Genomic DNA, 11,889 nt, shown 5'->3' with positions numbered 1-11,889 from the left:
TGTCACTGGGAGTGAGGGCTCCCAGTTACCTTATGCAGAAGCATAGGTACTGAGGAGACATTATACAAGAGCAGACAAATAGAAATATTAGCAAGGAGAGAGATAAAAATACTTAGGTGGGATCAATTTTACCTAACTTAGCTATCTGAGATTATGCAAAACACACCTAGCTTTCAAAGTTACGTAAATTCTGCCCCTAAAACTTAACCGAGTGGAATAAGGTTGCAGTGAAAGAGATCTGAAAAGAGTTATGTTTAGATTGAAAAATACCCTTTAATAGCCCCCCTTTCCCATTTAGCTTTTGTTAGAGCAAACAGAGAAGAATATTGTTTCCAAAGGAAGCTACTTGCCTTACAGACAAGTGATAACTGACAGACATCTGCTGTCAGCTTCAAAGCCAATACATGGTGCAAATGGACTGCCATGCACTTTTAAGAGGACTCTTCTGTGGCCTTGTTCAAGTCTGCAGCATCATCTCAGAAAACCGAAAAACAGGCAAGTTGACAACATCAACAAGGTTGCTACATTTATGTAATGAATGGATATGTGAAAAATAGCTACAGCCTTAATTTTGTTTTTGACAGTCTGCCTCAACACCACACATCCTCTCAGCAGCACGCTCTATGGCAAGACAGCCCTGAGCATACACACGTCCTGTTCTCACACAGCCTGGGCTTCAACAGAAGTCAAACCACAAGAGTTGTGACTAACAGATGTGACCTTTTATTAGTTTGCTTTATGATGCACTTGATGGGATGAATTCACAACATATTGCCTTTGCTTTAGATACGTGATCCATCAGGTCTTCAGCATCATGTGGTTCCCAGAAATGAGTTCTGGGAAAAGACCCACAGTGTGATCTATAAGGAGGGCAATGCGGGAGTCTGAAGCTCCCAACACAAGAGGGATATGGAGCTGTTGGAGCAAGTCCAGGGGAATCCATGGAGACGTTCTGAGGACTGGAGCACCTCTGCATGGAGGCAGGCTGAGAGAGCTGGGCTTATTCAGCCTGGAGAAGACAAGGCTCCAGGGAGACAGCTTCCACTGCCTAAAGGGGCTGACAAGAAATCTGGAGTGGGGCATTAGAGAAGAGCATGTAGTGACAGGACAAGGGGGAATGGCTTTCAAATGACAAGAGGGAAGATTTGGATTATACCTGAGGAAGAAATTCTTTACTGTGAGAGTGGTGAGGCACTGGCAGAGGTTGCCCAGAGAAGCTGTGGCTGCCCCATCCCTGGCAGTGTTCAAGGCCAGGCTGCATGGGGCTTCAAGCAACCTGGTCTCTTGGAAGGCGTCCCTGCCTAGGGGCGGGTAGGGGGCAGAAGCAGATGAGCTTTAAAGTCCCTTCCAACTCAAACCAGCCTGTGATTCTACGATAATTTCTGAAGAGCCTCATTCTGGCACTAATATCCAAATTGCTGAGGTTTGCAGCTGAACCATGTTGAGGTCAACATCCTTCAGCTGGGAAAACATTTATTTGCTCCAGCTGACCAATGAGAGAGAGGGCACACAACCAAGCAAGAAATAATTTAGTTCAGCTAATGCAGATGATTTGGACAGCAAAAGATTAGCTAGTAGCTACATTTGAAGTTACCTTGCATATTCTGACAAGGAGTGTGGGGAAGACAGCTAGGGACAAGTTGGGAGCAGCAACCTCAGCTCCCAGCTAAGACAGCGAGGACAAGTGTGGCAGTCCTCAGTGGTATTGTGCAAACTGTGTAACAATACGGTTCATCTTTCTCTTGTGGCTGTAGTGAGAAAATTCCATTATCAGTGATGCTACGAAGCTTAAAAAAGTCCTGTGAAGAGAATTTAAAAACATTACTTTTCTTATATTTTAATATTCATTGTTATGGTTTCAGGCTTTGGGAGGAAAAGGGCAGGGAGGGAAGCACCTCCAAGCAGCAGGATTGAAAGTACATTATTCTATTAATTTTACAAGTCAAAGCACTGACACAAATTATATTCAGGAAACCAAATGTAATTCCACAGGGAAAAATGCAGCTATACTACATCTGCTGAAAGATAACTCAAATCCCAGCTATTTTTCAGAAAGAAGAACTCTCAGAAGGTGTAATGCTGAAAGAGATCTACAATAGCAGAAGAGAGAAAATTAGACTTGCCTGTAATTTGAGATGACAGAACCGGGGGGAAAAACAGAAAACAATGGGATAGTAGAGTTCAGGAACAGAAACTGTAACAAAGGCCTCTTAGTGGTATTGTAGTGTAAACCCCCTGGAACACTGCATTCAGTCCTGAATATCTGTGCATCAAAAATACATCAGCAAACATAAAGGTTGTTTGTTTTTTTGTTTTAAGTAGAATTGATGAGGACTGATTTAGAGATGCTGTCATATGAGTTGGAAGAGCTAAATACAGCTACATATGACATGTAGGACACAGCTACAAAAAGTAGACACTGTGGGAGAAAAACTTTAGGTTTGCAGAGCTGAGTGCATTATTATTATGAGGAAGGAGAAACTAGGCTGAAAGGAGGCAAAAAGCTGAATGTTACAATGGCTTGGCTGTAAAATGCACTGCCTGGTGGAGCAGTTGCTCCAGGAGACTTCTTGTCGTATTTTAAATAAGCCCAACGCCAGAGTTTATCCCCTGGCCTACCAAGCACAATTGATCTTTTCCAGAGAAATTTTCTATCTCTAATTTCTGTGTTTCTAAAGCTTCCTCCTCTGTAGCCCACTGTTTGTCATGTCAGTGGCAAACTCTGAGAAGACAAAATCTAGCCCATGGAGGGACAAGATCTAAATGAAGAAAAGAACTAAAGCATGCTTGTGTGTGATACTTTATAGTCACACGACAAAGCACAGTTAGGCAAAGGCAGCGGCAACCAGTCTTCTTTCTGTTGACCTCTGCTAGAAACAGTAACATAAATGTCAAAAGCACACGGGAAAGAAAAACAGACTGTTCTTTCCTTCACACTCCCGACTTTATTTGACTCTCTAGCATCTCTGTCCACTCCATCTTGCCTTTCATCCTCAAGGTCAGTAAACTGAACATTTAAATTAATTACTTGGAATTCTGTTCATCTGACCTAAACCCTCTCCAATCTAGTTTTCATCCTTAGGCATCAGAGTGGTATGTCACATTTTCTAAATATCACAGTTCAGTCAACCCTCAGAGCAGTTCCCATCTTCTCTGACACAGTCATTTTTGAAACACATGGCTGTGTTTTGTATTTTTTTTTCCTCTGATGGTCCTTTCATGGTTTCTTCTACCTCCTTAATTGCTTCATCACTGTATCCTCATTCAGCTTGGTAATGTTTTTTTTTTGTTTGTTTGGGTTATTTCTCTTCTTCTTTGTTACTTCTCTTTCTTCTTTGGGTATTTCTCTTCTTCATTACTTCTCTTTCTTCTTTGGTTATTTCTCTTCTTCAGGCTTGTTCAGCCTGAAGAAATGAAGGCTTCAGGGAGACCTTAGAGCAGCTTCCAGTGCCTAAAAGGACCAACAAGAAAGCAGGAGAGGGGTTTCTGACAAGGGCAGCTAGGGACAGAACACGGGGGAATGGCTTTGACCTGACAGGAGGTCAAAGATGAGATATCAGGAAGAAATCTTCCCTGTGAGGGTGGGGAGGCACTGGCACCGGTTGCCCAGAGAAGCTGTGGCTGCCCCATCCCTGGAAATGTTGAAGGCCAGGAAGTGCAGATGGGGCTTTGAGCAACCTGGTCTAGTCATCATTCTGTGCTGGAAGATGAACTATGTTACAAAAATGACACCTCTCCCACTCTCCAAGGGAGCTTGACCTGACTGTCCTGTGGATGGCATCAGAAAAAGGCACTTAGACCAATTTTTGTGTGAATTACACAGTCATATCAGCCAAAGAGCCCGAGAAAATCCCAGTGTGTGCTCTTAAGTGTGAGGAAAGCCCCCAGAGCAGCACTGTTGGGGCTCAATTTCAGGTCATTTAGGATCTGTACGCTGTGCCAGTAAAGAAGTCACTGTAGCAGGTAATTTTGGCAAGGTGACAAATTGCTCAGTTACCAGCTGCAGAGGTCTGGTATTTCATGTATTAGCTATTTGCTGGCAACAGCTTTGGGTTATACTGTCTTTCAAAGCTGCAAACCCAAAAGAGTATGCACGTGGTACAAGACCTCTTTCTTACCACAAAACAAGTGAATCACAAGGTATTAGATGACTCTTATTGGCGAATGGGTGACAGATCACACTGTTCTAATTACAAATTTCTAAGGTGCCTTCCTTTATTCATCCCCAACTTTCTGTGATTTGTCTACTGATTTTCAGTATGTCGTTTATTTCACAGAATCACAGAATGGTTTGGGTTGGAAGTTACCTTAAAGCTCATCTATTTCCAACCCCTCCTGCCACAGGCAGAGACTCTTTTCATTAGACCAGGTTGCTCCGAGACCCATCCAACCTGGTCATGAACACTGCCAGGGATGGGGCAGCCACAGCTTCTCTGGGCAACCTGTGCCAGAGCCTCACCACCCTCACATGGAAGAACTGCTGCCTAAGATCTCATCTCAGTCTCCCCTCTGTCAGGTTAAAGCCATTCCCCCTTGTCCTGTCCCTGCATGCCCTTGTGAAAAGTCCCTCTCCAGATTTCTTGTAGGCCCCCTTTAGATATTCACTTCTTACACCTCACTTGCTTTGTGTGACAGAAGCATTCCTACATGGTGAAAGCATTTGTACATGATGAAAGATCCACCTGGAGGTACAGCTTCCTCAGTTCAAAAAAATAGGCTTTTCTACTTAAAACACCTAAATGTAATCAGTATCCTCACTTTGTTGTAGCTCTCAGAGCCAGATGAAGCCAATGAATCTGTGTGGGTGCAGCAGAAGAACATGTTCACCTCCTGAGCTGACTGAGACAAGAAGCAGTTTAGTCAGGGGCCAAGAAGAAATCATGTGTCACCCCAGAGGCGATCACAGTGGCTCTATGTTTATATGCAGAAAGAATGTGGGAAAGACCTGAACCCTCCCAGCCATCCCACAGTTGATGGGATGATGAGCATACATGCTTTTCCCTTCAGAGCAGGCTTCTCATTTGTTGTCAAGTGGCACATGTTGTACCAAACTATTTGACACAGTTGCTGCCAACTTGGCCTCACCTCCCAGAGCTGACCCTGCCTTCCTTGGGGATGTGAGGAATGACAGAAGGCAGCTGGGTGCCACAATCTGAATTTATGGGTTTACATCTCGGTGCTTCCTTTAGTTATCTGTTCTTGACTTCCACGGTAAACGACAGGTCATTTCTTCCACATGCATCACTCCTGAGGTTGATCCAAACTGGAAGATGCCTTTAGTGGCTAAGAAATCTTATTTTGTCTGTCCAAGAATGGGGTTGTGCTGTGGGGAAGAAGTCTGTGGGATAACAGGGGAAAGAAGAAAAACTTCGTCCATTCAGACTTTACCTACACAGAGAAAGGGACAGGCAGAATTAGTGAGTTATAACTCCGTAACTATACCCCTCTTTCCTGATCAGTTAAACACCTTGAATAGATGTTCTTATCTGGCATAGGAATGTCAGTGATTTCTGGCACAGAAGTGATGTATACAGTGATGTTATACTGTCGGATTAAACTAGAGAGGCTGAGAAGGCTTGATGGACAAATGCGGGCATTTGAAAGATGGACTGCATTTAAATATACAGAGTAAGATGCAAATAGCTGGAATAAGCACAGCTTGTGGTAGTTACTTGGATCATAAAGGGAAAGACAGCTTCACAGAATATTCCTCCATGTTATCAGATGCCTCTGATCCCAAATTATCTATTGTTATCAGATACAGCCTTCGTACCACAAAGGCACCATAATGCACGAGGGAAGGATATAAGATGCTAAAAGTGCTGCTTAAATGATAGTGAAAACTGTATCAACCTTCTGCATAGGAGGAGTCACAGCAAGCCGGTAGGGTCTATGCACTAGCGGAATTCAGCTTGTGATTGCCAGTATAAACGTATGTTAACTGAAGAATCCCATAAAAATGTGTTCATTTTGGCTTATGAGCAATATTGTACGGTGGCCAAGTGGCTGTGTGTACAGACATGCTCTCCTCCAGAGAGCTAATGTGGTGTTTGAACACTAGCTGTGGAATCTGTGTCTAGGGCTCTGCATTTGTGTGGAAGAGTCATATCCCGACTGCGCTGGACAAATTGGGCTCATGCATCTCCAGTTCTCACATTTTTTCTCAGTCTCTCGGGTTTTTGATTTTCAAAACCTCTCCATAGAGACTGTTCATGTGGAACTTTCCCTTCTGCCAAACAAGACTGGAATTTCAGCCATTCATGAAGGAGACCTGAGATTTTGTGTGTGTAATGCCAGCTCACTAGAACAGACACAAGGCCAACACAGGCTTTGCAACCAAAAAAATTCAACACATCATAGAATCACTGAATAGCTTGGGTTGGAAGGGACCTTAAAGCTCATCCAGTTCCAAGCCCCTGCCACAGGCAGGGACACCTTCCACTAGACCAGGTTGCTCAAACCCCTGTCCAACATGGACTTGAACACTGCCAGGGACGGGGCAGCCACAGCTTCTCTGGGCAACCTGTGCCAGCGCCTCACCACCGTCACAGGGAAGAACTTCTTCCTAACATCTCATTTAATCACCCCTCTGACAGTTTAAAGCCATTTTCCCTTGTCCTGTCACTACATCCCCTGTCAAAAGCCCCTCTGCAGATTTCTTGAAGGCCCAGCCTGCTTCTTTTCCTTCCTTCCCTGTTTCCCTCCTTCCTTTCCCCACCATTTTCACACCTTGATCAAACATTTGAAATCATAATGGCGAAAACATTCCAAGTAAACTGTAATTTACCCTGGATTATTACTCACTGGATCCAGGCACACCATGCCCTGCCCTGGGCAGGCATCTTCTCTCACATCCTCTCTCTGCAACAAGAAGTTCATCTGCTGGGTCACGGCTAAGGAAAGGCAGAGTCCTGAACTGTGGAAAAAAATTGCTTTAATGAGACCTCAGTAAAACAATGCATGGACTAGCACTGCATTGCATCGTGGGCCAGGAAGTCTACCAAACACGGCACATGTATGCAAAGAGACTGTGTTCACCTGCAGCTGGGAAACGTCCCTTATGAAGAGACTGTATCAGGCTGCACCTATTGCATAGGGTTGCTCAGTGAGGGAGAAGTGATCTTCAGGCATAGACAGGGGATTCTGGAAGTGAGAGGCAAAAGCAAGTGCAGCTACATGTTGTCTGGCAGATATATTTTTATAGAATCACAGAATCAAAGACTGGTTTGGATCGGAAGGGACTTCAAAGCTCGTCCAGTTCCAACCCCCTGCCATGGGCAGGGACACCTTCCACTAGACGGGGTTGCTCCAAGCCCCATTCAACCTAGCCTTGAACACTGCGAGGGATGGGGCAGCCACAGCTCCTCTGGGCAACCTGGGCCAGGGCCTCACCATCCTCACAGGGTGAGAGTAGAGATGGAATGGTGGATGGACGAGGCCTTGGGTGATATTATTTATCGTAAGGTGTCCCTGCCCATGGCAGGGGGGTTGGAACTAGATGACCTTAAGGTCCTTTCCAACCCTAACAATTCTATGATCCTACGATTCTATGAGGAAGAACTTCTTCCTAATATCTAATCTAAATGCCCTTTGTCATCTTAAAGTCATTCCACCTTGTCCTATCACTACAGGCCATTGTCAAAACACCCTCTCCAAATTTCTTGTCTTTCCCTTTAGGCACTGGAAGCTGCTCTAAGTTCTTCTTCGAACCTGGTCTCCACGCTGAACAAGCCCCTATCTTTCAGCCTTTCTCTATGGGAGAGGGGCTCCAGCCTCAGAGCATCTTCATAATGATCATTTTCACCATAAATGATCAACTTCTTTGCAAATTAGTAGTTCTACCACTCTGAGTTGCTTGCTTAGTCTAATTGTACAATTGTTACAGCCAGCTGGAAATAGGGAACCTGTCTGCATAAATCTCAGCTCAGGCAGGCTAGCAGTGACGCCAGCCAGCTTGCACTTGATTACCAGGCAATGTAACATATGGAGGGCTTGAGCCCTTTTTCTACCTCCAACAGTAGATGCCTTGTATGGACCACAGGAACAAGAAAAACATATGGAAAGGTGACTTTTCTCAGACACCACCACCGCTATTTTTACCTGTATTAGCTAAGTTAAAGTTGGCAAGAGGTGCTCCCTGCACTTCAATCACTCCTTCTCTACAATTACAGATGTGGATGAATTTATTTTCACATCTGAGCTTTCCAAAGTCTGTGAAGGGCAGATGTCTTCATGGGGAAAACTCCATGGCACAAGAATGTCACATATTCCTGGGAGAAGGCAAAGAGAAATATCTGGGCAAATACAAGTTAAACTATGTTGATGCCAAATACGTAGCCAGAGACTAAACTGTGAAGTCAATTCTAATTAGCCGTTATCTGATTCCATATTGCCCCCTTCTCTACACAAAATGGTCATAAAATTAAACAACAAAAAAAAAACCAATCAAACCAAACCATCAACCAACCAACTTCCTCTGTTACAAAATGAAAGTTTAAGCCATGAAATCTTCTGTCACCTCCATTACCTTTGAAAAAGGCATTTTGCTGACATAAAGGTATTTTTTTTCACCTGATGGAAGTTGCAGGATGCAGCAGTGCTCAGAGGAATGACAGACTGTATACACAGGATGCAGACTGCCTGCACCTACCTTTTTTGCATAGGCCTGGAAGCAGAGAAGAGGGCAGAAAGAATCAAGATGAGCAGCTGACTTGGCAAGATGTGGATTCCTTTTGCTGCAATGCATTATTACCACTAGAATGAGCTTCCAGTGCTTACTGTACACATACAGATTGGTATGCAAGGAGATGGGCTGTCTGAATAAATAAACAGAAAAGGCCACAGTCCAAGTCTGAGTGAACAATAGACTGGGGAGAATGCAAGCCTCCTCTTTAACTGAACTTCCCTCCAGGAAACCCAACTCATAATAAAATCCTTCTGTATCCTGTGCCCTAATCTGTGGGTGTTGATTCAGTTCCAGTTAATCATGTAGATCGTATTTGCAGAAGAAGGTGAGTGGAGGTTGCTGGATGCAACCAAGGAAGTATTCCGCAAGAAACATTCCTGCTCTAGACGGGAGGAGGGTTGGCCTCAACATTTTGAGAGAGGTACACCTGTTCGAGTCCCCCTCAATACGACTACTTCTGTAGTCAAGTTGCTGGTCACGCATCAGACCTGAAAAATTCAGAACTCCTCTCCTGCCTCCTTATGTTGAGAAATGTGAATGGTTGTCCAAACACAGTGACTCTCAAGCCTCCAGCAGAAGGCGATTTCAACCCTGAGGCTCCCATTTCAAAATGCCTGGAGCTTGAACTGAACAGTCTTTGAGGCTTACCTCAAATCATTTGGATTACTGAGTCTTCTGAACATGAAGGTTCTCTTCAACATGTGGAAAAATAAGGCATCCATTTTTCAATCTGTGGCTTCAAGTTGACCAAAAGAGAGTTGTAATGGAAAGTTTCTAACTAAGGATCAACATCCAAGCCTAAACCTGGGCCAAAACAAATTAAGTTCTCAACCTTTTGTAAGTGGTGACTCTCCATACCATTTTATGTAATACTAGTGTTTGTGAATTAGGAGCTCAATAAATCATAGACTCATAGAATAGTTAGGGTTGGAAAGGACCTTAAGATCATCTAGTTCCAACCCTCCTGCCATGGGCAGGGACACCTCACACTAAACCATGTCACCCAAGGCTCTGTCCAACCTGACCTTGAACACTGTCAGGGATGGAGCATTCACAGCTTCCTTGGGCAACCTGTTCCATTGCCTCACCACCTTCACAGTAAAGAACTTCCTTATATGTGTCCTGGGTTCAGCAGTAGCAGTCATTTTTCCCCTTCTTGGTAGCTGGTGCAGTGCTGTGTTTTGACTTTAGGCCTGGGAACAGAGCTGATAACAATGATGTTTTGGTTTGGCCAAGGACTTTGTGAGTCTCATGCTCTGCCAGGGAGGAGGGGAAGCCAGGAGGAAGCAGAGACAGGACACCTTACCCAAACTGACCAAAGAGGTATTCCATACCACAGCACATCATGCCCAGGATGTAACTGGGAGTTAGCCGGAAGGGCTGGGAGTCTGCAGGGTTGGAGGAGGTATCAGTGGGTGCTTGGTCGGGCTGAGGGGGGCGAGTTATCGGTCAGCTGGTGCTGAGGTGTTGTATTCTCTTCCCTTGTTATTTCCTTTATCATTATTATCATTGGTGGTAGCAGTAGTGATTTGTGTTATACCTTAGTTACTAAACTGTTCTTATCTCAACCTGTGGGAGTTGCATTCTTTTCGATTCTCCTCTCTGTCCCTCCGGGAGCAGGGGGAGGGCAAGAAAGGGGGGGAAGTGAGCGAACGAATTGCCTGACTGGGTTTAAACCACAACAATATCTAACCTAAACTTCCCCTGTTTAAGTTTGAACACATTACCCCTTGTCCTACCCCTACAGTCCCTAATAAAGAGTCCCTCCCCAGCATCCTTAAAGGCCCCTTCAGATACTAGAAGCTGCTAGGAGGTCTCCACACAGCCTTCTCTTCTCCAGGCTGAACAGCCCCAACTTTCTCAGGCTATCTTCATACGGGAGGTGCTCCAGTCCCCTGATCATCCTTGTGGCCCTCCTCTGTGCTTGTTCCAACACCTCCATGTCCTTCTTATGTTGAGGACACCAGAACTGTACACATTACTCCAACTGAGGTCTCACGAGAGCAGGGATCACCTCCTTTAGGGAGGGGCAGAATCACCTCCTTTGACCCTCAGTTACGGACAACAGATGGCTGCAAGACACAGGTCAGCAGCAGAGCAGCATCATTGCCACCAGCTCTGGACTTCCCCAGCACTTCCTGGAAGTCCTGGCTAGACCACTTTGCTATGAGACAGTCTGCTTAAGGCTGATATATCTGCTCAGAGGGGTTCTCATGCTACCACGTGAGATACACTGGTGAAGGGCTGCTGGCACACTGGGTTCACATGGAGATGGCATCACCCAGCCTGCATCCCCAGTGTGCCAGCACCTTCTGCTGCAAAAAAGTCTTTCAGAGTTTCAGAGTTTTCTAGGTAGTGTTGTGGCTGTAGAACATACTGGCCTTAGGTCACCAAGTACCCAGAGGTGACCACAGCTGTTCAGGATAATGGCCACACCAAACACGCAAGCAGGTTAACAGGCAAAAATGTCACTACTTTGATTCTGTTAATTTTAAAAGGTGGTGGAAGAAAAAATAAAAATAAAATATAGTGGAAACCTTGAAGTGGTGGGACCATATATCCAGAAGCCAAGCACAAGATATGCACAGGGTTAGCTGCAACACATCCTGCTGCTTCACTGCCAGGGCAACACAGAGAAGGTAAATCTGCGCCATCCTGGACCCTTGCAGCGAGGAGTGGATAAAGCACCTGACATTTAGTTAATAAAATGCTGTGATTTTAGAAAAATTAAATTACATTTATAATCACAGCCATTGTAACTGGAGATGCTAACTGGAGTACTGATACTGCTCACCAGCTTCCAACAGTCAGAAATCAGCAAGTATTGCAGTGCCTGTACTCTTACGTCTTATGGATCAATAGTGGTTCATAGTTCACAGATTGAATTGATTGACACTGGTTTGGAGGTTGCAATAGCAGTCTCAAAAATCAAGGTAGTTAGAATCTCTGTGTGCTTCAGTGTTTTCAATGTCACTTCAGAAAGTGCCTTTTTAAGATGCTGTATATTCATATCTGAAACTGGTTAGGTCATTACACTTGCCTTTCCAAAACCAAAGGTACAGCCTTTTTCTTTCTTTTTTCTTTTTTTCTTTTCTTTTTTTTTTTTCAAAGAAATGAGTAATTTTTAACTCTTTTAGCAGGATTTGGATGTAGCCAATTCCTATTTTTACATTTCCTGTTCCAGGAAGGAAAGGGGATTTTAA

Source organism: Pezoporus wallicus, unplaced genomic scaffold (assembly GCF_028554395.1).
Source record: "Pezoporus wallicus isolate ANWC-B61680 ecotype Strahan unplaced genomic scaffold, APGP_CSIRO_Pwel_v1 contig_5958, whole genome shotgun sequence".
Taxonomy (NCBI): domain Eukaryota; kingdom Metazoa; phylum Chordata; class Aves; order Psittaciformes; family Psittacidae; genus Pezoporus; species Pezoporus wallicus.
Note: the sequence above shows the minus strand (reverse complement) of the source record.